This window comes from Ornithorhynchus anatinus, chromosome 1 (genome assembly GCF_004115215.2).
Source record: "Ornithorhynchus anatinus isolate Pmale09 chromosome 1, mOrnAna1.pri.v4, whole genome shotgun sequence".
Taxonomy (NCBI): Eukaryota; Metazoa; Chordata; class Mammalia; order Monotremata; family Ornithorhynchidae; genus Ornithorhynchus; species Ornithorhynchus anatinus.
The window spans coordinates 23,699,529-23,726,588 of NC_041728.1; the positions used below are offsets into that span (position 1 = coordinate 23,699,529).

Consider the following 27,060-nt stretch of genomic DNA (forward strand, 5'->3'; position numbering starts at 1 on the left):
ATGTTGCTGGCTTCAGCCAGCGTTATGGTACAGTTTAGTTAATGTTCCTCCTAAATTCATGATTAGTAATTTCCCCAGCTAGAAAAGACATGGGAGGTACAGTACAAGCGGAAAGGGGTAATTAGTGTGAATAAAGAACACAGCGCAAGCTATTCTATATACATGTGAAGCCAAATCTGCAGGAAGAATTACTTGACCATAGTTCAGAGAGGCTTAAGGCATTTTTTTTTTTTTTTTTTTTTAACAGCACACAAACTCAAGGACAGTGTCAACAGGCTACAGGAAACCTGGGTTCTAATCCCGGTTCCACTACATGCCTGCTGAGAGACTCTGGGCTAGTGACTTAATTTTTCTGTGCCTCAGTTTAATCATTTGTAAAATGAGAAATCACTGCCTGTCCTCCCTTCTACTTAAACTGTGAGCCCCATTTGGGACAGGGGTTGTGTCCAACCTGATTATCTTTTATCTATCCTAGGCTTTAGTACAGTGTTTGGCACATGATAAATGCTTAATAAAATATCTCAGTTACTACATCTATGTTTACATTGGCCTTACTGAGTAAGTAGGCTGCTCAGTTCAGTGGCTAAACATTGCATCTGACCAGGTTTCTTCCACCTTGGAGGCCATGGAGACAGGCTTCAGAGAGTAGTTAATGAGAGGCAGTTGCCTCCCTCCCTTCTGCCCACCAGACAGGGCAGCTTCACAACACCGTGAGAATTTCGTATTCTGAACTTGGAAGCAGGGAATTTTCATGAACCAGGAGTTGTAAAGTTACTATAAGACTGCATTTGTCGTTTTATTTTTTTTTCCCCGCAACACAGATTTGGGCAGACTTTTGTGAAATATTCTGTGAAACATCATTAAGTCATGCTGGTTCATTACAGTGTGCCCACAGCCTCACCTGGGTCATGGTGGCAAGTCGCCCCACCCCCTCCTTACCCCCACCTCAGGGTGACCACATGTCCAAAGCTGGTCCTGCATGTATACTTCATTTCTCTTCCAAATAAAGTCTAGACTAGGTGGTATTTCATCTTATTTTTTTTCTTCAGAGGGCTGCTATGGGAGCCCAGAAAGACAGAAGGGTTGCTTTCCATATATATCCCTTCTACAGCCCACCGGGTATTTTAAAATTAAAATTATATACAATCATTGTTATTGTTTACTCTTAGAGCCTAACAAAGAAAAATAAAGCGGCCTATTTAAGTTTGTTATCCCTCGCCCTTTAACCTTTAAGATTTACTCTTGATTTCCACGAAACATCCATCATCAACACATACTGCTGAATGCCTTTAGAACTGAGAGCTTAGTACTAGGTGCTTGGGAATATGTAACAGAAAGCCACTTTCACACCATCCCTCCTCTTTACTTTTTTCCTTTGCTTCCTTTGAAGCCCATGACATCCGCCTCTACCACTCATTTCAATTATTAGTTTTCATTACCTACCCTTGGCCAGGCCCCATCTCCAACTTTTCGAACAATTTTAATGCCTTTCTCCCTCCCTATGATGCTTTTTGAGAATTTCAAGATCTATGCAGATGGTTCTGGGGATCTCCCAGCAGCTCGCTTCCTCTCACTCATCCACTCTGCTGATCCCTGCCCAGCCTCCTCTCACCCACTCACCAACTTGGACATCTATGGAACCTTACCACAAGTCACTGTACAATCTCTAACCTCACCAATTCTGAAACCTCACGTTCTTTGACCACAACCTCCACCCTGCAAAACTATCCTGTCCCTCCTTGCCCTCAGAGACCTTTGACTTCCTCCACTTATTCCAGGCCATTATTGTAATTATGCTATTAGTTAAGTGCTTACTATATGCCAGGCACTGTATTAAGTGCTGGGGTAGATAGAAGCAAATTGGATAGGACTGAGTCTTGGTCCCATGTGGAGCTCAGTCTCAATCCCCATTTTACAGATGAGGTAACTGAGGCCCAGAGAAGTGAAGTTGCCCCAGGCCATATAGCAGAAAAGTGGTGGATCAGGGATTATAAGCCATGACCTTCTGACTCCCAGGCCTGTGCTCTGTCCACTATGCTGTGCTGTTTCCTTTAATAATATTATTTGTTAAGTGCTTACTATGTGCCAGGCACTGGAGTGAATACAAGCAAATTAGGTTGGACACAGTTCCTGTTCTATGTGGGGCTCACAGTCTCAATCCCCATTTTACAGATTAGGTAACTGAGGCCCAGAGAAGTAACTTGCCCAAGGTCATTGAGCAGACAAGTGGCAGAGAGGGGATTAGAACCCTTGACCTTATGACTCCCAGGCCTGTGTTCTATCCACTAGACCATGTTACTTCTCACTACATGACCTAACCATCTCAAACAAATCCACCCCTACCTCCTCCCCAATTGACCACACTCAATTCCCTTGCACACCTGTCCTTCCACCCATTTCAGTTGACCAACCACCAGCCCTGGATCACCTTCTCAGTATGCTTCCTCCACTCATCTGATCAAGCACTGGAGTGATGTTGGCAGACACCCAGGCATCAGGCCGACCTCAGCCAACACAAATTCATTGTCACCAGCTAAAACTCTGCCCAGCAACAACACTTCTCCCTTACTGATGCCAATGCCCTCTGCCCATTCTATTCCAGACTAACTAGCTCTTTAGGTCCCCAGTGCCCCCCACCTCCCCACTCTCACACCTCATGACCATGCCATATATTTCATTGACAAAATTAAAACCAAGTATGAACTCCTCAAAGTCTTTCCTTCTCCACAGCTCCCTCCTATTCCCACTGTCCTCCCTTCCCACTTGAACTGTGAATCCCATTCAGGACAGGGGTGGTGCCAAACTGGTTATCTTGCATCTACCCTAAGGTTTAGTACAGGGTTTGGCACATGGTAAATGCTTAATAAAATACTTCAGTTACTAGATCTAAGTTTACACTGGCCTTCCTGGGTAAGTAGGTTGCTCATTTCAGTGGCTAAACACTGCACCAGGCCAGGTTTCTTCCACCTTGGGGGCCACGGAGATCAGCTTCAGATAGTAAACAAGAGACAATTATATCTCCTCGAAGAAGCCTTCCCTGATTAAGCCCTTATTGGCAAGCAAGTGACAGAGCCAGGATTAGTGTCCCTCTTACTGCCAGGCTTGGGCTCTGCTAGGCCACGCTGCTTCTCATTTCCAAGGACTGCCAACTTTTACAAGTCCTAGGCTATTTCTGGGGGAAGGAGATTCCAAGAGCATATCGGTGTCAAAGAAACCTGTTTCACAGCACAGAGTCAGAGAGCATATGAGCAGAGCATATCCCAGAACCAAATACAGCCTTAGGCGATATGCTTAGTCAGTGGCCGCCCTGGAACTGGGCTCTGCCTCATGGCAAACCCGCTTTAGGGATGCCTAGCAGCAGCCCCACTCTTCACTGGGGGTGGGGAGGAAGATAGCACACCTAGCTAGGCTCAGAAGGCCATGAAAAAGGAGGAGAGAAAATCCCACAGCCAGGAACTCCCATGCCACTGAGTCTTGCAGCAGCCTCCACCACTCCCATTGACAGGCATGGGAGCACAGGCTGACTGACTGACCAAATGCCCATTGGGACGGAGGTGGCAGTTTGTCACCAGCAGCAGCAGCGTGACTCAGTGGAAAGAGCCCGGGCTTTGGAGTCAGAGGTCATGGGTTCGAATCCCAGCTCTGCCACTTGTCAGCTGTGTGACTGTGGGCAAGTCACTTCACTTCTCTGTGCCTCAGTTACCTCATCTGTAAAATGAGGATTAACTGTGAGCCTCACATGGGACAACCTGATGACCCTGTATCACCCCCAGCGCTTAGAACAGTGCTCTGCACATAGTAAGCACTTAAATACTAACATTATTACATTAACCTTGCCGAGCAACGTGCTAAGCACTAGGTCCGATTCCCATGCCATATGGAGCTCACAATTGCCAGGGCAGACCAGAGTTGCAGAGAAGCCAAAGCCAATACCAAAATACACCTCAATAAGTGCTTGCTGGGAGGCTAGTCTAGGAAGCAGCATGGCCTAGTGGAAAGAGCAAGGGCCTAGGAGTCAGAGGATCAGGGTTCTAATCCCAGCTCTGCCACGTACCTGCTGTGTGAACTTCGGCCAGTCACTTCAAGACTCTGTGCCGTAGTTCCCTCATCTGCAAAATGGGGATTCAATCCTGTTCTCTCTCCTATTTAGACTGTGAGGCCCATGTGGGACCTGATTAGCTTGTATCTACCCCAGGGCTCAGTGCACTGCTTGGCAAACAGTAAGTGCTTAATGCTACAATTATTATTACTCCAGTTATAAGGCAGGCCCTGCAAACCCTGAAGTTCAGCTGACAGGATGAGGGCCTTCTAGGTGATCTACTGGTCACACTTGATATCTCATTTTCATGTCACCAGGCCTTCATCATACTTACAGGACTTGATTTGCTTGTATCCAGAACCTGGCACATAGTAAGTACGTAAATACCACAATTATTATAGAAGCAGCATGGTCTAGAGGATAAAGTACGGTCCTGGAAGTCAGAAATTCATGAGTTCTAATCCCATCTCCGCCACGTCTGCTATGTGACCTTGGGCAAGTCATTTCACTTCTCCATGCCTCAGTTCCCTCATCTGTAAAATGGGGATTAAGACTATGACCTCTATGTAGGACAGGGACTGTGACCAACCCAATTATCTTTTATATACCCCAGCGCTCAGAACAGTGCCTGACACATAATAAGTACTTAAATACCACAATTATGCCTCTCTTTACCTGAGATCTTCCCTTACCTACAGGGTGAGGCCCCAAGGTCTACTCGTGTTTACCCCAGTGCTTACCACAGCGTTCTGTGCACAGTAGGCACTTGGCCAAAGGGAGCAACACTTTGTACCTAAAAAAAAGCCACAATAGATAATTAAAAAGAATGTCTACTAACTCTACTGTACTTTCTCAAGCACTTAGTTCAGTATTCTGTGTAAAATAAGGGCTCAATACTATTGAGAGAAAAGACAATCCCTCAGGGAGTATACACTTGAATAGAATTTAAGGAAACTGTTTTATAGTTGTCACATCTCATACATGCTACAAGCATACCAATCCCTTGAAGTGAAATACAATGAAATATACTCTGCTCCTTCCACATGCACACTTATTCCATTAGGAATCCAAATAATGAAAGAACTTGCATCTCTCAGTTGTACAGAAATGTGGTCAAATTCTGACATAAGCAAAAGCCCAAAATACATTAGTTTGATTCAAGTATCCTAGTTCATCATCACAAAGCGCTCTCCAATTTGACACAAGCACAGTTGCTTGGCAGTTGAATTTATATGGTCTGAGCCAGCCCAGAATTGGAGAAAAATGTCAACAAACTGTACTTTCAGGGGTCATTCACAGATCCCAAAGTCACACTTTTTCCCCCGCAAGATGCCAAATTTATCACCTCCAGCCAGGGGTGCTATTTTGGAATTATTAGGATTATTCTGCTGCTGCTACCACAAAATTCCCCCTCCTGGTACACTCACTCACACTCTCTCTCTCTACTCAGTACAAAGGGGCTAGTCACATATGACTTTCTGACTACTCAGCCATCCTGAGTCCAAATGCTCCAACTGGCAAAACATTCATGGAAAAATGTGCTTTGGCCCATGACAGCTGCAATCAGATAGGAGATCAATTTGGCTGTGACAGGCAAGGCGTGGAAATCCAGAGGTGTACAGAAGAGTTAGTATTTAAGGGTGACGGGGGTTATTTTGAAAACAAGACCTCTGGTCTTTGAAGCTAAACCAAAGAAAGATTTCACCAAAAAAGTGGGGGAGCAACCATCCAGGTTTCTAGTCCTGACCCTTTCACTGATTTTCTCAGCCAGAGAAGCTCTCCTGTACCTTCGTTCCACTTACCTAATGTGCAAAATTGAGTTGATTCAACTATAAGACTAGAGAAGCAGTGTGGCCTAGTGGAAAGAACACAGGGACTGGGAGTCAGAGGATCTGGGTTCTTAACCCCACCACTATTTACTTGCTGGGTGACCTTGGGCAAGTCCCTTCATTTCTCTGTGCCTCAGTTCCCTCATCTGTAAAATGGGGATGAAGACTGTGAGGCTCACATGGGACAGCCTCATTCCCCTGTATCTACCCCAGCGCTTAGAACAGTGCTCTGCAAGTAGTTAGTGCTTAAATACCAACATTATCATCCCCGTTCTCCCTCTTATTTTGTGAGACCTGATTATCCTATATCTAATCCCCCACTTAGGATAGTATTTGGCACCTAGTAAGCACTTAATACCACAATCATTAGTATTATTATAGGACTTGCAACACACAAAAGAAGTACAAAGGTTATTGGGTTAATATCTGTACAGCATTCTGAGTTTATCAAAAAAGGGATACAAATAAATACATGATATTAATTACAAGTTTGCCCCCAACACACCCTGCTTAAGTATTTTCAGAATAGCAAATATTTCTGGATACAGTTCTGAAATTACAACACAGTACACAGCATTCACACCATATGGTCCACTGTACAGATTTCAGGCCAGATATTGGATATCATCTTCTTACACTGGATCTGCCTACTCAATGAGAAATCCCATAGATACAGAGGGAGTGAGATACAGAGGGAGTGAGAGCTTTAAAATACTCACCTAGCAGACTGTCAACCCTTAAGGATCACCTCACCACTTCAAAACTATTCCCATTTACAACCACTTCTTTCTGCCTGGATAAGACTGTTTTACATTAAGAATACCTTAATGTTCAAAGTCAAAGGGCAGTAAATAAAATCCACCCTCATAAAGCATTTAAAGATACTGTCCACTATGTCACTCCTCCTAGCTAAACACTTTCCAAACTTTCCAATTCTATTTAAACAGCAGCCTGAGGGATTGAGACTAAAGTAGAAGAAAGAATTTGGGGGCAATGGGAGTTATTAAGTGTTAGAATGAGTTACCAAAGGAGGCTTGGACTCAATTTCTCCAAGGTGTTTAAAAATTAGAAGCTCAATACGAATGGCATTTGCTAGTCTTACTTTGTGCTAAGCACAGGGGTAGGCAAAGTTATTAGGTCAGCCAGTTCCTGTTCTACAAAAGGGCCACGATCTCTCTCATCCCCATTTTCCAGATGAAGAAGCTGAGGCCCTGAGAATTTAAGTGACTTGTGTAAGGCTACACAGCTGAATTGGGACTAGAACTCAGATCTCTTGACAACCATGTCTGGGCTTTTGCCACTAGACTTCTGTCCCATCCACCCTGCCCCAACTGCGTCATTGGCTAGGATGGGCAGAAAGAGTCCTGGAGGCAGGATAAGCCGCATGACCTCTAAGATACATTGTGACCTTATGATTCCACAGTCCTAAGTTCCCAAGCTAGAAAGCTAAAGCAGGGTGGTCACTGATGGCACTCAAATACCGGACATTCCTTTGCTGATAGGACATTCCTTTACAGATGTTATGTAGGTTAGGTAATGACATCTTAAGGACACACAAAAAGGTTCTTTGTGAAAATCTACAGTACCTAGAGTGGGACACTGGGGGGGGGAAGAAAGGGGGGAGAGAAAGGAGGAAACACCTCACCCCTCCCTTGCTCTAAAAGCTGAGAGTTCCCCTCCCAATTCCCTGTAAATATAAGCACTAATGTGAAACCACATGAGTCAGCCTCAGGATCCCAGGCAAAGGGAGGCTGGGAATTTTAAAAAGTGAAATATTGGACATTAAATGTAAACAAGATTATACACCTCCCAGAAAGGGGACAGACTAGCTGAAAACAAAACTGTCCAGTTTAAAACCAGATTAATGGCCACCATCCTCTAAAGGATTCCTTCCACTGATTAACTCAAAAATGAAATATTGGCTAAACCAAATACAGCTGGATTAATTTGGTCTGTATTTAATCATACTTATTAAGCATCTACTATTTGCAGAGTATTGTAAGCGCTTGGGAGAGTATAACAGCTATTATAGACATGTTCCCTGCCTACGAGGAACTTATCCAGGGCCAATTTAAGACATTGTGCCTATGGTACAATCTTGATCTTGCACAGGCATTTCTCCCTCTCTCTCTCTCTCCCTCTCTCACACACACACCCCTCCCTGGGCATTTTTAAAGTGGCAGCTATAGCTAAGAGGGTGGGTAAGGACTCAAAAGTATTTATCGAGTATCCATCATCAGAATAAATGGCATGAACTCAGCACTCCAAGGTTTCAAAGGTAGAACAGGGAATGGTTCCTGCCCTCCCCCTATAACATCTCGAATAAACCTATTGGCTCCTCCCAAACCTATCTGTTCCTCATTTTGGACTCATCTATTTCTCATGTCTTCTCTCTTCCATGGGACTCCTTTCTCAAATTCACCAAACCATGTTCCTCCCCACCCTTAAAGCCATGAGTCCCCAGAAGGATTTTTTGTTGTTTTTTTTAAATGGTATTTGTTAAGCCAATATGTCAGGCACTGTAGTAAGCACTGGGTTAGATACAAGATAATCAGGTTAGACACAGTTCCTGAGCCCCATAAGGCTCACAGTCTTAGTCCCCATTTTAGAGATGAGGTACAGAGAAGTGACTTGCCCAAGTGGCAGATTCAGGATTTGAACCCAGGTGCTCTGACTCCCAGAGCCATGCTCTTTCCATTAGTCCAGGCTGCTTCTCAGTTAAACACCTTATTTATTGGCTTTATATATAAATGCTTTTACTCTTGTGTGTTAAGTCATTTTTGACCACTTATTCCCATCCCCACACCATTAGACTTGAAACTTCTTTCACTTGTATTATGTTTTCAAGCACCTAGCACAGTGCTCTGCATTCAGGGGCTGAAACAGTACTACTCTGACAGGCACAGTGATGTTTGGAACATGCTTTGAGATTCTAAAATGAACTTCAGTGAATACCCTAAACATTCTTGAAACCTGAGCATGTTCTTAGTACTATTAGGCTGTAGGATTATTCTTACACTGCCTTGGTCAATGTTATTATCACTCCATATTCTATTTGGCCCTTCTAACAGTGCTTTCCCTGCTTTTCTTTTCCAACAGGGCCCAGCCAAGCTCAAAGGTATGTGATAAACTCGCTTGCTCCCCTGTCATTTACTGTCAGTATAGTTCTGTGTTCTAGTCCAGTCATTAGCTTCCAGGCCGCAGTTTGTGAAATGTTAACTCTTAGCTAGTCATTAACTGATACACAACCGATCACTTATCTACTTTCCCACTGTTTAATCTGCCGGCTCCCAAAGATGCACTTTATGCATTCCACTGAAATAGCTGGCCCATCTTGAAAAAACAACCAGCAAGTCCTCAAGTCCACTCATCACGGTGAAGGATTTATGGGCACGGCAGGAATCCCCCACAAAACCGATTATTTTTGAAAGGTTTTCTCACTGCCTGTGTCAGATTGCTGATCGGATTCTCTAGCACCTCCTGACAGTAGATCATGAGCTGCTTTGTCAGTGGAGGATCAGCCACCCTAGCAAACACTGCCATTTCCCGCAACGAATACCACAAGTGAGGCTGGCCACCCAGACAGAGTAACTGCAGGACCAGATGGAGTGGAGAGATGTGATGAACTTTCCTAAGTCTAAAAGTAGTTAGTTGTTTAGCACATTCAATTGTTAACCCCCAAGACCTTCTCATTATACTTATTCTGGCCAGAGATAATAAAAGGAGGTGAGAGAGGGAGGTAACTGCCCCCTATCCTGTACCCCAAAGTCTGGAGCTTCCAGGGCTGCCCCTGGGGTGCTGGGGGGTCGGGGCGATGGAAGGTTCTTCCATAGGTCAGTCTGTCAGTCAGGAGGCTTACAGGATGATGAGATTCTCCAACTGGATTTTTTTAAATGGTCTCTGTTAAGTACTTAGTACATGCCAGGTACTGTAATGAGCACTGAAGTAGATAGAAGCTCATCAGGATGGACATAGACCATGTCCTACATGGGGCTCACAGCCTTAATCCCCATTTTACAGTTAAGTTAATTGAGGACCAGGGAAGTTAAGTGACTTGCCCAAGGTCATAGAGCAGACAAGTGGCACAGCTGGCATTAGAACCCAGGTCCTTCTGATGCCCAGGCTGGTGCTCTATCCACTAGGCCACATTACTTTACCGCTTGGTGTTCAGCTTGGCTCCATTAAGCTTCAAGGAATAGGGAGAAGAAGGAACCAGGGAGGGAATCAGGTTTCAGTTAACACCACTGGTACTCAAGCAACAGTTTTTACTGAGCAGTACTGTCTTTAGAGTCCTAAACTAAGCACTTGGGAGAGTAATAATGATTATGGTACTTGTTTAGCATTTACTATGGGCCAAGCACTGTACTATACGCTGGGGTAGATACAAGTTAATTAGGTTGGACACTAATATGTCCACAAATGGGGTTCACAGTTTTCACCCATTTTACAGATGAGGTAATTGAGGCCCAGGGAAGTGAGGTGACTTGCCTAAAGTCACACAGCAGACATGTGGCAGAGTGGGGATTAGAACCCAGGTCCTAGCTTCCAGGTCCATGCTCCATCCACCAAGTAAGACCGCAGACAGGGGCAGGGGGAGACTAACAGACGAAAGCCATTCCCAAATTGTTGAAGAAACAACAAAACTGCTGATGGGAATGGAAAGAACAACAAACAAGTGTAAATCAATAAGAGGAGACCATAAATGCTAAACTGTGTAAACATGAGTGCTATAAGCAGCTATTGGATGGGAGCTACCTGGGAAGGTAAAGCTTAAAAGTGGGGCTAAAAGGTACTGGAGCAGGTCAATCAGTGGCCAAAATTTCAGCTAGTCTGTGGGGCTGGGGACTACTGCTGACTTCAACAGGACTTGCCTCAGCTAATTCCACAGGATCAACAGGAAAGGGCTACCGCCAGCCTCAGCAAAAGCCAAAAAGGGAATTCCAAAGTCCTGAGTCATTGCTCTGCTGCCCTCCGTGAAAATTTCAAATAGGTAAATAATGAAATGGAGATAATTTACAAGTCATCTTCAATTAAAGGAATTTGAATAATTTTATGATGGCATACCAAAGTTAGTGTCCCTCATTTTTAGTAAAACATATTCCAGTTTACACTGAAGAAGTTTATGGCATTCTCCACAATTTGCCAGCAAAACTACTAGCTTAATTGTTGATATTTATGACTGGACCCCAAAAGTAGATCCTTTAATAAAGGGAACAAAATTAATGAGGATTTTTAAATGGCTGGGATATCAAACAGTTTTTGTAGACCTTGAACACCAAAAACAACTGTACTTGCAATCAAGAAGTAATGAAAGCCTGGAATTGAACGTGTCAGTGCTGTTTAATGGACCTAATGACCTTTTGGAACAAACAATGATTTCCTGAAAAAAACAAAGTAAGAACACACTGCCCCCTGTCCCACTAAGAGAGGGTTTCACCACCCAACCCTTCCATGGGGCTGCACTGTTTCACAAAGTACTAGAGGGGCTGCTTCTCACCTACACTCAGGCCACAAACAACAGAAAAAAATAACAGTTTGAAATTTGAGACTTGTGTCTCGAAGTGACACATTCTCCACTGAAGATTAGCCTTCACACAGAAACATTAATGCAGAGATTGACACCTGAATTGAAACCCTATTTATACCTATGCCTTTCGGGTAGAAGTTGTTGCTAGGGAATAAAAGGGACGTTCATCCATCCAACAACACTTGCCTCTAGACTTTGAGCTCCCTTTGGGAAAGGAATGTGTCTACCAATTCTGCTGTACTGTACACTCCCGAGTGCTTAGTACAGTGCTCTCCACACAGTAAGCGCTCACATAGATTGATTCGGATACAGAACACCTTGGTGGTAGAATAAATTTCCCTAATACAGGATTCTGCAAGAATACAACTTGCACATTTTAGGTTGTAACTGGGGGTATTCAAAAAAGCCCCATGTAGGACTTTAAAGACCCACATGGGGCTTGCAGTCTAAGAAGAGGGGAGAACAGGTATCAAATCTCCATTTTACAGATGAGTAAACTGAGGCACAAATAATTTAAATGACTTGTAAAGTCTCACAGCTTGCAGATGATGGAGCTGGGATTAGAACCCATGTCCTCTGACTCCAAGGCCTGTGTTCTTCGCATTGGACCACCCTGCTCAAGAGTATATAAATATATGTATAAAAGAGCTAGGGGTGGTGGTTTGTAAATACTCAAGTGCTTCTGGGGCCAAAAATGCTGAACAGGAAGTTGAGGATATAAAACAAGATCCTCCCTACCCCTCACACAGACCCCATACTCACAGAGAAATAACAATAAATATATTAACCAGGTAAAATCACATTTAATACTCAACCAACTTAATACTCAACCCAATGGCCCATGTTCCAACATGCCAAAGAGGCTAGCTTTAGCTGCTTCTGGGAGAGGCAAATTCTGTCACTCACTCAATTGTGACTCCATTCTATGGGGCGGCCCCTTGATTTGGGAACTCCTCGTTTGTCCTTCAGGGAAGGATCCTAGGGAAAAAGTCAAGAATGGGAGAGGAGGAGGGGGTGGGGAAGCTTCGCATCCAAACAACAACAAACACTGGTGCTCCCTCCAGTAGGGAAGCCTACAAGCCACAATGATAATTTCTGTGTCTGCCTTCCCCAGCCCAGTTGCTTCAGCTGAGAGTGGGGAGGGGTGTCAGGACCTGTGTCGGCTTGCTGCCCTGCCAAATTTCCACACAATGGAGAAGGATGTCTGCATTCATAGGACAAAACCCTCCTCCAGGGGATCTTCATGCAAAGCTTTAAGACCTGACAGGAATAATGGGTCAGGGCTGGGGAGCAAAGCTCACTTCCTAAAAGTATACAATATACACTTACTGAAACCCCCTGTCAGTCTAAAATGCACTGAGGTGCCTGGAAATGAGAAGCTAAGCCTGTGCAAAATGAGCACATCAAAATCTGCCATGTCCACCCAACTGCACCAGATAATAAAGTTCTAGGTCATGAGGCGTGTAATTGTTTGAGTAGTCACTCAGGGCTCACAGCCAACAGAAACAGCGCTCATCAGGTTTTGCACCATGTGTTAGGGCAGATTTACCCACCAGAAGTCACGAAACATAAGTACTAGCCCATATGCCTGGGAAACAAGACACTAGGCCTGAAGGAAGCTTCTTTCATATTTTGTTAGACTCCACAGTGTTTGCTTACCAGTAATCCCACTAGTCCCCCATTCAGTGGAGAAGCATCACGGCATAGTGGATAAAGCAAGGGCCTGTGAGTCAGAAAGTCTTGGGTTTGAATTCCTGATCCATCATTTGTCTGCTGTGACACCTTGGGTGAGTCACCTCACTTCTCTGACTCAGTTACCTCATCTGTAAAATGGGAATTAAGACTGTGAGCCCCAAATTGGACAGGGACTGTGTCCATCTCGATTTCCTTGTATCCACCCCAGTACTCAATAGAGTGACTGTCAACAGTCAGCACTTAATATCATTACTATTATCAATATTATTAAGTGATGAAGTTAAACCCTTCTCCTGTAGCTCTGCTGACCACCTTACAGGTCAATCAACCCGATGTGTGGAGCACCAATTGTACAGAGCATAGTATAAATTACTCAGAATAGTACAAAGAAGACACAAGGTTCCTGCCCTCAAAGAGTTTACAGTCTGACACTGACAAGCGTTTAAAGTAAACTCCTGACAGCCTCAACCAACTTCCGAGAGCTGCCACTACACTTCCACCACTCCTGCACACCTCTCTTCCGTTCAATCTCTGGCTGAATCATTCAGAACACTTCTGCCCTGTGCTTCTCTGAAGGAATAGATTAGGTGTTACTAGATAATCATTACCCACTTTGAGATGACTGGATCACTCCTCTAATCAACCAGTTTGGCTCTCTCTCCTGATATTGGAGAAGAGCATAAAGACCTCTGCCATCCCCGTCAAGGAAGAGAGAGAGAAGAGGACCCTACAAGCCATCAAATATTCAGAGATGCACACATGAATTCATCCACTCAGACCCATAGACACTCAGCCCTCCAAATGGGCGTACACACAAGTCTACACATAAATCTGAGCCCACACACCAAAATCAATGAGAACATTTGGTCAAGAGGAGCCCTCAAAAAATATATATATGTAATTATAGGCACTACCGTGCTATTGTGGGAAAGAAAAGATGGGTAGATGAGAGATCAGAGGGTGTTTTGGAGGGAGAAGGTGGTTATATAGGTGGCACTGCAGGTACTGACTCTTGGGAAAGAAGACGAATGAAAAGATAGGTGTGGGCATTAAGAAGAGAGAAGGGGTTGAAAGGTGGATAAAAAAAGGATGACTATGGGGGAGGATGAGAAAAAAAATAGAGGTGGTACTGTAAACCCAGGCTTGTCCCTTACTTCATTGTTTGGTTGAGTTATCCCAGAAGTATTTTTTGGAGCAGATAATTATACCATATTTCATTTACAGAAGCCCCATCTTCCACAAGAGCAAAGGAAAAGGGAAGTCAAACTGTAAATTGGTGGCCAGGATTCATAAGTCTGAAATCTGGCCAACCATAAATAATTTGCAGAACGATCACCGGATGCCAGTTTAACATACTCAGACCTTGTTTTTCTCTGCCTCTTGTTTAGTTTCCATGGGAATCTGTACTAGGGGGAAGAACTAAGTGTATATTTCCTACACACTGACACTGGTATTGCTTTGGCCTAGGGATAAGAGGAACAGTTTTTTTTGTTGCTGTTATTTTTAGGTTTTTTTGATGGCTTTGGCTAGGAAAGGTGTGGGGGGAAGGTAAATGGGGAGGAAGGTGGGGGTCAGCCCTGGAAACATTTTGTGGGTCACAGAATAGTTCCTCAAAACTCAACCCTAGCTCCCCAGTGAGTGGAGGCACATACCAGAAGCTCAGAAGAATACTTGTTTTGGAAACTTACCTGGTTACTGCTGAAGGCCCATTAAACAGAAGAAGGGAAAAAATCCACTGCTATTTTGCAGTGTTTTGCCTTGGCCCAAAGAGTACCCTCAAACCATGGCTCTGCAATATCAGATAGTTGCAGCAGAGGAGATATCATTGCCCAATTGACCCGGCTCATACAACAATGGATCCCCTCCAAGGTTTGGCATTCACACCCAAAACTTAAGAAACTTTGTTTTTGAAAGTGTCTTGAGTGATAAAGAGCCTTTTCTCCCCTTTAATTCTTGCTGGGTGTTTCTGTGAATTGTTTCTTGGATTCTTTTTCATTCTCATGGAAGAGCCTGCAATTATAGTGAAAGAGGATAGTCCCAGAGTGAAACCCTGTAAGAAGTCTGTTTCTTTTCCCTCTCCTATAAAAATCTCTAATATCTAAGATATGGAATAGTGGACTGATGATGTACATTCTCATTTAAGTGTGTAAGTTTATATCCATAACACTCCTGAAATTTAGTGGGTATAGAATGCTTAAGCTCATATACCTCTACATGAAACTTAGCTAGCAATACCCTAAGTCATCAAAAGATTCTTCCACTCCACCAATATTGCATCAAAGTGAAGATAAACAGAGAACCCTTTTTCTGTAAATGTTCCAATAAATATGTGTGCGTTTTAAAATGGTCTTTAAAGAGTTTCTCCCCCTCAGTTCTTTTGATAGTAATCTCTCTGCTGTTAAATCAGTAAGGGAACACATACAATAACAGCCTTGTTCCTGATAAGAGTATCCATCAGAGCACAAGAGGAAGCAGAGTGTTTTTTATTGAATTGACCCTCTTAATAAGCAGGACACAAAAGATCATTAATTATACGTGACCTTCTGGCCAGATCCCACATGCACATTTGCATTTTCTAATATAGTTTACCTTTTCCACTCCAAAGTGCTTTGTATTAATTTTGCCCTAGAAAATGGCTGCCAAAGACTACCTAACCAATATCAATATTCACTTTCATCTGTTTAAACAGAATGAAAACTGGGGGAAAAAAAGAAAAAATGACAAAAGGCAGGAAATTTTAAATTAAGGGTGAGACAGTCCTGAATTCACATTGCAGTGAAAGCAAATGGAAATGGGCGTTAAAAGCACTGTCAGCAATAACTGAATTTCCTGGCTTTTGTAAATTTATGTCACAACATGAACACTACCTAAACAGGGTTTTGCTGTCTTTAAGGGTCATGTGTTAAAGAAAAGAAGGGAAGGTTAGTGCAGTTCTTCTCTCCGTAAGAAATAGGTATTCACTTGTCAGGCTAAAACAACTTCAGGTAGTTTTTAGGAACATGTATTATATATCTGGCACACTGGGATTTTCCTAAATTCCCCCCTCCCAAATACACTCAGATATCTATCGCTTCGGTATTTGTTTTATATTCTCCCAAGCACTTAGTACAGTGCTCTGCACAAAGTGCTCAACAAATACTATTTATTTATTCAATATATGAGCCCTTACGGTGTGCACAGCACTGTACTAAGCACTTGGGAAAGCAGAATCCAACAGACATTCCCTGCCCACAGTGAACTTACAGTCTAGGGGGACAGGTGGGGGCGGGGGGAAAGGCATCAATATAAATTACATATATGTACATAAGTGCTTGGGGGGGGGCAGAGAAAGAGAAGGGCGAGGGAGAGAGGAGAACAAAGGACCCAAGTTAGGGCAATGCAGAAGGGAGTGGGAGAAGAGGAAAGGGGGCGGGCCTAGTCTGGGAAAGTCTCTTGTAGGAGATGTGCCTTCAATAAGGCTTTGAAGGGGGGAAAATAATTGTCAGTCAGATGTGAGAAGGGAGGACAGAGACAGGTTGTGGGCCAGGGGTTGCAAATGAAGCGAGACAAACGCAGAGTGAGAAGGTTGGCACTAGAGGAGCCAAGTGCAACTGATATACCAGGGCACATGCTTTTACTGCACACTGAGGGTAGAATGCAATGGCAGAATCAGGAAATGGTCTTCCCAAAACCAGCATTTGCCTGGGATACAGCACAACTGTGTCATCAGCCTGTGTGCCCAACTTTCTTCTGATAGACACAGGTAGTATACTGTGGTGGCAAAGATGTAACTCTGGTGTTGTAGGAGAACTGAATGTACCCCCATTATCACTACGGATTTGTAAAATGGAAGACTGCCAGTTCTGTTAACCATCCAAACCTGGATGGACAAGCTGTCATTGTAAGAATAGCCAGTGCATCACTGAGGCCCTAATGGGGGTATGAGCAGATTCAGTCTCTTTTGCCTCCTACAAAGGGGGACACAGTGCTTAGTGGGGTTGGGGGGGGGAGAGGGAGAGAAGAGAAGTGATGCCTAGGCAATGCTCTCATGAAGGGAAGGAGAGAACAAAAAAAAAACCTGCTAGTTCTGACTGGTTCCTTCATCTCTGGTCTCAGCTAAGTGTTTATTCACTGTAATAATCAACAAAACAGTGCAGCAACAATTACTAGCTATTCTATTCATAACATGGCAAAGGATTGAAGCTAGTGTCCAAGTGTGACGTGTGACAGCTGGCACCACATTAAACACATCACACATGTACTTTATCCATTAGAATTAACTGCAAAGGCATCTTTTAGTTTTGTTCAATTTGCACTCACCTGCTTTATCTTTCCTTCAGCCCAGTTACTATGCTTTAATGGTTCAGGAAGGAACCCCTTTGCCCTGCCTGAAATGTCTCTTGATGATTTGCTCTAAAAGCAATAGGTAGCATTAAGAGTGTCAAACAGGTGCAGTGTACTATATTAAAATCGATGGCATTAAGCATTTTGTGCAGAGCATTGTTCTAATAATGCTCAGCAACGTAAAATACAAAATGGTTGGTAGACAAATCTGCCCATCAGGTGCTTACAGTCTACAGGGGGAGACATACATTAAAATGACTTACAGATAGGGAAAATAGAAGAGAATAAGGCTATTTACATTAAGTGCTGTGGGGCCGGGAGGAGTATCAAAGTGTTTAAGGGAAGTATAAGAGAAAAATGACATTCTCTGGACACAAGGAGCTTACACTTTAATGGGAGAGACAGGCATAAGTATTTATGAGCAGAGCAAGATAAACTGAAATGCACAATAGAACATAAGTGCTGTGTACAGAAATGATATGTATTATCCAAGACATAAATCTACTTTGATCTGTAATTTGACTTGATTGCAACCTCCTTGAGGATACAAATTGTTTCTTGAACTTGTGTGTTCTCAAACTAGATTCTGCATTCATAAGTTGTTCAATAAATACTATGAATCTGAATTCACTTCATTCTTATAATCATGAGCACATGCTGTTGTGAGCTAGTTTATCCAGGATGACTGATGGAATCTGACCATCTTTCTGGAAATGCAAAACAAGAGTTCCTCTACCAAGAAGATAATTCCATTAGTAGTTTTAATGCATGTTTCTCTGTCAACATTCACATTCAGAATGATCCAATCTCACGGTCAGGACACCATCTTCAAACCAAAAGGATCACTTTACCTCCTTCAGATTTCTGAAACTCTCTGGTAAAGTCAGAGGTTCTCAAAAAGCTACTGCTGATCCCAGATTGGCTTTTGGGATGGGCCCAGATGACTGCACACCTACTGCTCGGCTTTGATTTGATCCAGTCTAAAGGAACACCCCACTCTTACTCAGATCTAGTCAAGTTCTTTGCCTACTTCCACTCTTACCATTTGCAATCTAGCAGCTGGGACCCCCTCTCCCCCCAACGACTCAGTGAGGGTGTGCAGATCAATCAGTGATGTTCTGGAAAAAGACCTCCATTCTCCCTTTCTGAAAGAGCTCATATACAATGTGCTCTCCCAGCCAGAGCCAGTCTTGTCTGTCCTTCCTCCCCCTATCTGGGTTCTTGTGGGCCCCAGAACTCTAAAGTGGCCAGCAACCAGAAGACCTCCCTGCTGCTGCATTAAGAGCAGGATGATCCAGTGGGGAACAGCAGGCTGACAACAGCAGTAAACAAGTGGAAGAATAGCTATATTCTATGGCCCTAAAATAATTGTTATGGCATGCACTTAAGCACTGAGGTTGATAAGAATCAAATCAGTCCATGATCTGTCCCACTTATCCCCATTTTAAAAAGAGGGAGAAACAGACCCAGGAAGGTTAAAAGTGACCTATCTAAAGTCACACAGGCCAAGGATAGAACTGGGACTAGGCCCCAGGTTTTCAACTCCCAGTCCTCTGCTCTTTCCACTGGGTTACGATACTTCCCCAAAGCTCATGCCCCTCCTGGGGTGGAACATGTGACCCCAAAATACCCCACCATCAGGGCTTAAGACTAAATCCTGCTGAATCACACCAATTGGTGGAAGCCCCTATAAGAGTTAGACCATTAGGGAGATTGAAATGACTTAAGTCAGACAGCAAGGAGCCCAGGGATTACTTCTCCCTCACCAATAGTTTCTCTGGTCCCTGAATTTGCTGAGCTTTTCCCATTCTTTCTTTTCTTCCCCTGTCGGCCACAGGTAGGATCTGAGTCACTGGTCTTGTATCTTTCTCCAGCTCTTAGGAAAGCTCACTGCAAATTGAAATGGTTTAATAAACATCATTTCTACTAACTGCAAAGGTTGTACCCAGTGTGGGAGATATTTACCCTTCACCCATCCCTGACCACATATAAGTCTACAGAGGAAATCCCATCATGGAAATATGGCAGCTTGCTTTTTTTGTCTCCACACAGCAGGGAGAGCCAGTTGCCTGCAAAGAAATCCAATATATAAATATATACCAATATCATAAGCCATTTAACAACCCAGAAAACCTGACTTTCCCATGGGAAAGAAAGTAGGTGGTAGTGGAGGCACCAAGCAAATCCCTCTCATCACTGTGGTTTTATAAGAAGGAAGAAGAGAAAGTTTCTCTTTCCACTTACTAATGAGCATATATTGTGGTCCCTGGTCTTGCCAAGCCTTCATTAAGGATTTCTTGGATGGGGGCATGTTACTGTCTGTCTTAGAACTCTTATCTGTATCTCAATATACAGGCCCTGTAAATAGCTCTGGTTCAGAAGAAAGATGATCTTCCGGTGTTTACTTCTCCAAATCCTAGATAGGATCAAGTTGTGCTAAAACTCATTCAGCTGTAATAATGAATGTCACTTCCTGAATGTAGTAGAATGAAAAAGAAAAAAAAAAATCACAGAAGGCTACTAGAGTCAATTATTTTTATTTTGCATCTTTGGAATGAGTGGCCCTTGGATTCAGTGTGTACTATGGAATGGAATGTACTATGGATATGGAATTTTATTCAAACATAATGGGCAGATTTTGCTTCTGAAGAGATCAGGTGCTCACAGAACCAAGGTTCTGTACACAAAACACTCAACATAACCCCACTCAACTGCAAGAGTCTGGAAGTAGTGTTAGCCACCTGGCACATACCAGTAAGTGTTGGCCAGCTCCATTTTGAGTCAAAACGTTGAAAAGTCAAGGTGGAAGAGGTAACTCCATCAAGAGTCATGTTGGTCTGGCACCTACCACTCACACTTATGTATAATTTTATATTCAATTATTCAAATTATATTTATGCTACTTCCTCCTGCTCCCACTAAATAATTTGTGTGTGCCTCCATCGTTAGATTGTAAGCATCTTGAGAGCAGACAACATGGTTGTTGCTTCTGGTGTACTCTCCCAAGTGCTTCAAATGTCATTGATTAAAATGGCTATAGAATCTGCCAAAAAAAATCAAATCATTTTGGGATCTGTATATCATGAGTTTGCTAATAAACATTTGACTCAGAGGCAGCAAGGAAAGAACTACAGTTACACACTGGACTGTTCAGCTACATCCATTTGCAGAGGAATAGCAGTTAGTAAGTAGTAGGAACACAGCAAGAGTGCTGTGCAAGACAAGTATTTTCCAGTTGTGTACACTCACTCAAGAGCAGCATTCCAGGATTACTCTGTGGGGGCCCCTCCCTGTTAGTGGAAATTGTGGGAGCAACCACTTCCTTCCACCACCACCCCCAAGAGAAAACCCCACACATTTACTCCCAAGGGTAAGAGGTGGGGAAGAAGGAAAATAATTTGGTGCCATTAGGTCTTTGATCTATTTTTAAAAGTCATAAGTGACCTATTTAACCTTTCCTGGGTCCAGAACACTGGATTTCACTCTACATGTTGACACCTAATAACAGCCATGCTATTTACTGAGCATTCACTAGGCACAGTGAATTGAAGTAAGAGCTTGGGAGAATACAATACAAACTAATGTGTCCTCTGCCCTGAGGGACCTTACCTGTTAACCCTAACTGTAAAATAATCATTCCCCTCAGCACCTAAATAAATGGAAATGAAATCCTTACTATGTTGAGATGTAAACTAGGTGTTATCCTTATGCTCTGCTCTAACAAGGCACCTGCTTGTGTGCTTATAAATAATACTGATTGCTATTTCAGATGATATGTAAAGACACCATGCCTTGGTCTGCAATTTCAAGTTCACTGGGGAAATGGAAATTACTCTAATATTGCTTTTCCTTCCACAACTGTTCTGTTCAACCCACAGTCTGACTGAAGCCTAAAAGGAAGTTACAAGTCTACGGAGGGAAAGAGTCATCAATTCCAGTAGGCACTACAAATAACCCACAGAGGACAGGGCAGATAAATCCTTGATCCGATTCTCTTGAATTCATTGCCCACCCCATTTCCTCCACTGAGCAGGTTAGGTTCTAGTAGATTAATAAGGATAAAAATCCTTGCCAGCACTTTTGGAGTTGGTGAGAGAATACATGCTTTTGCAGTAGAGTCTTTCACTTTTAATGGATTCCTCCCCCCCCCAAAATATTTGGTGCACTTCAAGAAAAAAAAAAAAGTTCACTCCTTTTTGAGCTATGTTTTTGGATGTCCATTTCTCTAGGACAAAAGTGCTACTAAATGAATCACTAATGGGCTTAATAAAGTCACTTCAAAAGGAATTCATTCAGATCAAGTGGACTTTATGTCAGGCTCTGTTTCATTTAAATTTGGTGATGCACATTTTACTGGAACAAAAGCAGTCTCAACTCAGTGGAAGTGGTATCTTTAAACTCCACTAAGGCAGTAGCACATGGGATTTAAAGCCTGCTCTTCTCCCTGAGGGAGCCAGCTACTATCAGGTATTAATTTTAATTTTAAAAAATGAATGGATGAGAACAAATTTGATTTTTAGACGTTAGTTAATAACACTAACAATCTTTAGCCATCTTTGCACAGTCCACCATTAACACCAAATAATAATAATAGTGATTTGTTAAACGCTTCCTATGTGCTAAGCTCTAGGATAGATTCAAGGTGATCAGGTCAGACAAAACACCTGTCTCACATCGGATTCAATATAAGGGGTAGGGAAAACAGATAATCCCTATTTTACAGATGGAGGGAATAGAAATGAACTGATTTGCCCAAGGTCACTCAGCAGGTGAGAGGCAGAGCTATGATTAGAGCCCAGCCAGTCCCCCCAGGCCCATTTGCACTCCACAATGCTGTGGTGCTTATAGAATAGTCACTTCTCCCATATGTTTTCAGTAAACAATTGGGGTCGAGTGCTATTGATAAATTGTTGTTGGAACAAACTTGTCAACATTCACCTGGGGTTGATCAAGGAGTGAATACTATCATGCTGCTTCTTCCCTTAAATCTGGGTTTAATGCAGTATCAGGTATAATGCAGTAGCACTATAGGGGAACTGACTACTTGCAGAGTCCCTATATTAATTCATTTAATTGTATTTGAGCACTTACTGTGTGCAGAGCTCTGTACTAAACACTTGGAAAGTACAATTCAGCAACAGATAGAGACAATCCCTACCCAATAGGCTCACAGTCTAGAAGGGGGGAGACAACAAGTAGACAGACATCAGTAGCAACAAAATAAAGAGAATTATATAGTTATGCACATCATTAATAGAATAACAAATATGCATATATACACAAGTGCTGTGGGGCAGGGAGGGGGATAGAGCAGAGGGAGAGAGTAGGGGCAATGAGGAGGAGGAGGAGAAGAAAAGGGGGGCTCAGTCTGGGAAGGTCTCATGGAGGAGGTGAGCTTTCAGTAGGGCTTTGAAGGGGGGAAGTGAGCTAGTTTGGCGGATGTGAGGAGGGAGGGCATTTCAGGTCAGTGGTAGGACGTGGGCCAGGGGTCGACGGCAGGACAGGTGAGAACAAGGCACAATGAGGAGGTTAGCGGCAGAGTGGAGTGTGTAGGCTGGGCTGGAGGCAGAGAGAAGGGAGGTGATTTAGGAGGGGGCAAGTTGATGGAGAGTTCATATGTGGAAGTGCAGTGGAGTAGGGGGGCTCCTTCATTTCCCCTACTCCCTCTCCCTTTTGCATCACCCTTATATTGGATTGCTACTCCATTTACCCCAGCCTCAGCCCTGTGGTGAATATATACAAACATATATGCAATTTTCAAGTCTGTCTCCCCCTATAGACTGGAAACTCTTTATGGGCAGGGAATGTGTGTATCATATCTGCTATACTGTACTTTCCCAAGTGCTTAGTACAGTGAAGTGCTTAATATGATTATTTTTAGTAGTAGTCCCTGACAAGGCACTTATGAACACATCTTTAAACACCATTGCTTCCCCCTGTAGTGTGTCTACTCCCACCTCTTCCCCACCAGATTGCAAATTCCTTGAGGGCAGGGACTGTGCCTAACTCTGTTGTAGTACAGAGTTACTACGAGAAGCAGTGTGGCTCAGTGGAAAGAGCATGGGCTTTGGAGTCAGGGCTCATGAGTTCGAATCCCAGCTCTGCCACTTGTTGGCTGTGTGACTTTGGGCAAGTCACTTCACTTCTCTGTGCCTCAGTTCTCTCATCTGTAAAATGGGGATTAAGACTGTGAGCCCCACGTGGGACAACCTGATTCCCCTATGTCTACCCCAGCACTTAGAACAGTGCTCGACACATAGTAAGCACTTAACAAATACCAACATTATTATTACACTCTCCCACGTGCTTAATACAATGTGGTGCAAATAGCAAATGCTCAATAAAACCACTGATTGATACTAACTTTAGTATCTCAGTGTGGTGTTCTAAATAGATGAAGCTCCCTCTAAGTACTATTGACTTGCAAAGTAAAAAACAAAGTGCCGTGTTTTCTTGCCCACAGGGAGCTAACCGGGAGGTAAATATAAATGTGCTTACAAATATGAGGTACAATAAAATACACAAAGATGATGATGGGTATAAAGTTTAAGGGTGCTAGAGATGACTGATGGGTTAAGATTTAGGGTGCTGGGAATTTAGAAGTGCAAGAACTAGGATGTATGCAGTCTCTGCCCCTATAGCTTACATTCTAATGGCCCATCTTCGGGGTCAACCCGGGAAGAAGACAATAGGAGTCTTTTGGGAGGCAAAAAAACAACAAAAACCCTCTTACTTATATTGTGAGCCCCACACAGGAAAAGAACTGTGACTGACCTAAGTAACTTGAACCTATCCCAGCACTTAGAACCGTGTTTGGCACATACCATTAAAATATATTTTATATAAGGATCTGGAAAGTGCCACTTCCTGGTTTCCCCTACAATTACAGAGGAAGAAATGCAAGAGGATTCTCTACTGTTTGTCTGCATCTAGACCAAGATTCCCTTAACGAAAGGAATTAGGGAAAGGATTGGGGAAGGGGCGGTGGGGGGCGGGGGTGAAGAGGGAAAACCACTGTTTATTAAGTTACCAAACCATTATTTTGGCAGTGAATGGTCACTGGTAGAGTTATTTGGGAGGAAATTCAGAACTGGATTTCCAACCAATCTGGACATGAAACCAATGTTCAGGAGAGAATTGTTGACTGGAGACAGCACAACAGAGAGAAGCAGGGTGTGACAGTCGGAGTTTCCCTAAATTTCTAGAATAATGAAAATTACTGGGAAATGAAGGAAGTGATACCAAGATTGTATTAGGCTAAGTTGAAAAGTGGAAGAGCTACAGAAAAAATTGAAAATGAGAACAGAAAGTTTGAATGATTGAGAAAACTATCAAGTCTCAGAAAACTGAAATCAAGGAATATGAAAACAATTCTGGAGCCCCAGAAGTAAACAAGAAATGACATCAAGAGAAGACAGTGTAAAAACAATATTCTTTAAGCAGATCACAATTTAAAGGCTGCTGAAAGACTAATTGCCACTGTTTCACTTCCTGAAATACCAAATAAAGAAGGCACTATTACTCTTTTTATATAGCAAACATTATAAAGTGAAAGATGTTGAGAGGATAATTTACCTTTAGGAGGAGTTAGGAGAATTCCAGGAGCAGGCAGGAAATACAGCAGAGCACACGAAGAGGGTTGTAAAAGGAGGTCTCTTGCAACTAGTTAAGTCCTATAAACAAATAATTATTTGTTTCTTAAATAAATATCAAACATGCAGTGATTGTGTGCTTCTTAATGAAGATGCACAACAGACCTCTGAATTCAAAAGCCAGCAACACAACCTTCACTTCGGAGAACTAGGTCAATTACCCTTATGCCCTTGACACCAGATTTTTGTGGTCATTATAGACAGAGCAAGAGCATTCACAGAGAGATATGGGGATTGTAGAGAATGGAATCTAAAGTCCAAGGGAATTAACAGTTAGCAAGTGTGAAAGGCTTCCAAATAATAGTCCACCTCATCAATACAGTTTGGGTTACTTTAAGACCAGGCCCCTTCCCTCTGGCCTAGAGTTGAAAGGAATGACCAGACAAGAATTGTGGACCCATGTACTCCACTCTCCAAGCATTCAGTACAGTTCACTGCACACTGTAAGCACTCAAACACCTCTGATGATGAGCCTGGCTTTCAGTCCCAAACCACAGAAACACGTGAAAAGAAAGATCTACCTTCCCACTCAGGAAGCCTTCCAGGGAACATAAGGAAGACCCCTCACAAAGCACCAGGTGATGAGACAGCTGGCCCCCAAGCACTGCCTGCATATTTCCTTGTCAGGGGTTCAGGTAACTTGATTAATCCACTAATTTAATTCTTTAACAAATGCCCCCCCCCAAGAAATCAGATTTCCTAACCATGATCCTCCAAAGTGCCCCAGGGGAAAAAGGGGGGGGGAGTAGGGAGGTGGGGGGAGGACGGGGGGAGGGGGAAAAAAGGAGGGGGGGGGACGGGGAAAAAGGAGGGGGGGCGGCGGGAAAAAGTGGGGGAGAAAGGAAAAAGGACGGGGGAAAGAAAAAGGAAATCGGTCACCTCCTCATCCAGAGTTTAGAACAGGGCCTAGCACAAAGTAACCGCATAACAAATGCCATAGTTATTATCCCCACTTTACCTCAGCGCCTACTAGGACAAAAAGACAGCTCTTTCATCTCCCCCGTGCTCCTCCAAGCGGGCAATGGCCCTTTGACCCCTCCCAACCGCCCTATTTAAAGGCCCTCAGCTGCAACCACCAGAATGGCTAATCCCTACAAGAAGGTGTTAATTGGCCCCCGGGGGCTTCCAACCGCAGCCACAATACGCTGTTGGATTTCTTTACACCCCGTGCGTTTCATCCTCACCGCTGTTCAGTGGCGTCGAGCCCCGTGGCTCTTCTTACCTAACTTTTCTTTTTCTCCGTCTTTTTGAGATTGTGTTACAGCTGAGGCTGGAGAAGTTAGAAGAATGAGAGCAGAAGAGATCGATTTCTATCCGCAGCAATTGCCGGCGGTGTCAGGCCCAAGGAGAGGTAAGGGTCTTTGCCCAAAGCCCAAGACTCCATGGTGAAACTAGCTCACGATCGATGGCTTGGTGTCCGTCCATTAGTAGAGGAAAAAAGAAGAGAAGAAACTTTTCTGTCGTTTCTCTACTCCCTAACTGCAACCTGCTTGGCCTTTATCTGATGATTCCCTAGCCTGCAACCCTCTCCCACCCACCTGATCAACCAAACCACAGCTGTTCCCACTTTAAGACCCCACCTTCTCCAGCACCCTCTTCCCCTTCCAATTCCCAACAACTCGAGTCATATCAACCCACTAGCAGCCTCTACCACTAGGTACCCCAATCCCCAACACTCAATGTATACATACATATATTCACCTATAAACATTTCAGTTATGCATCTTCATTCTATAGTATTTAACAATGTTGGTATTTGTTAAGCGCTTACTATGTGCAGAACACTGTTGTAAGCACTGGGGTAGATACAGGGTCATCAGGTTGCCCCACGTGAGGCTCACAATCTAAATGCCCATTTTATAGATGAGGTAACTGAGGCACAGAGAAGTTAAGTGACTTGCCCACAGTCACACAGCTGACAAGTGGCAGAGGCAGGATTCGAAGTGGCAGAGGTGGGATTTAGTCAACTGTATTCCCTGAACGCTTACTGTATGC

General features: G+C 43.4%; 1 long non-coding RNA gene across 3 annotated transcripts in view; it reads right to left on the reverse strand.

Moving 5' to 3' along the window:
- LOC103166216 overlaps nt 1-26,532 on the reverse strand; it is a 476,150-nt gene extending 449,618 nt beyond the window's left edge. For 2 of the 3 annotated variants that reach the window (XR_003756827.1, XR_003756826.1), the window contains exons 1-2: nt 26,024-26,105; nt 24,989-25,086 (exon numbers count right to left, since the gene is read on the reverse strand). This is a non-coding gene — a long non-coding RNA (uncharacterized LOC103166216). Of the gene's footprint in view, nt 1-24,988; nt 25,087-26,023; nt 26,106-26,287 lie in introns of those variants that run through there. The other variant, XR_003756829.2, reaches the window with a different exon arrangement.
- Nucleotides 26,533-27,060: the final 528 nt, after the last annotated feature.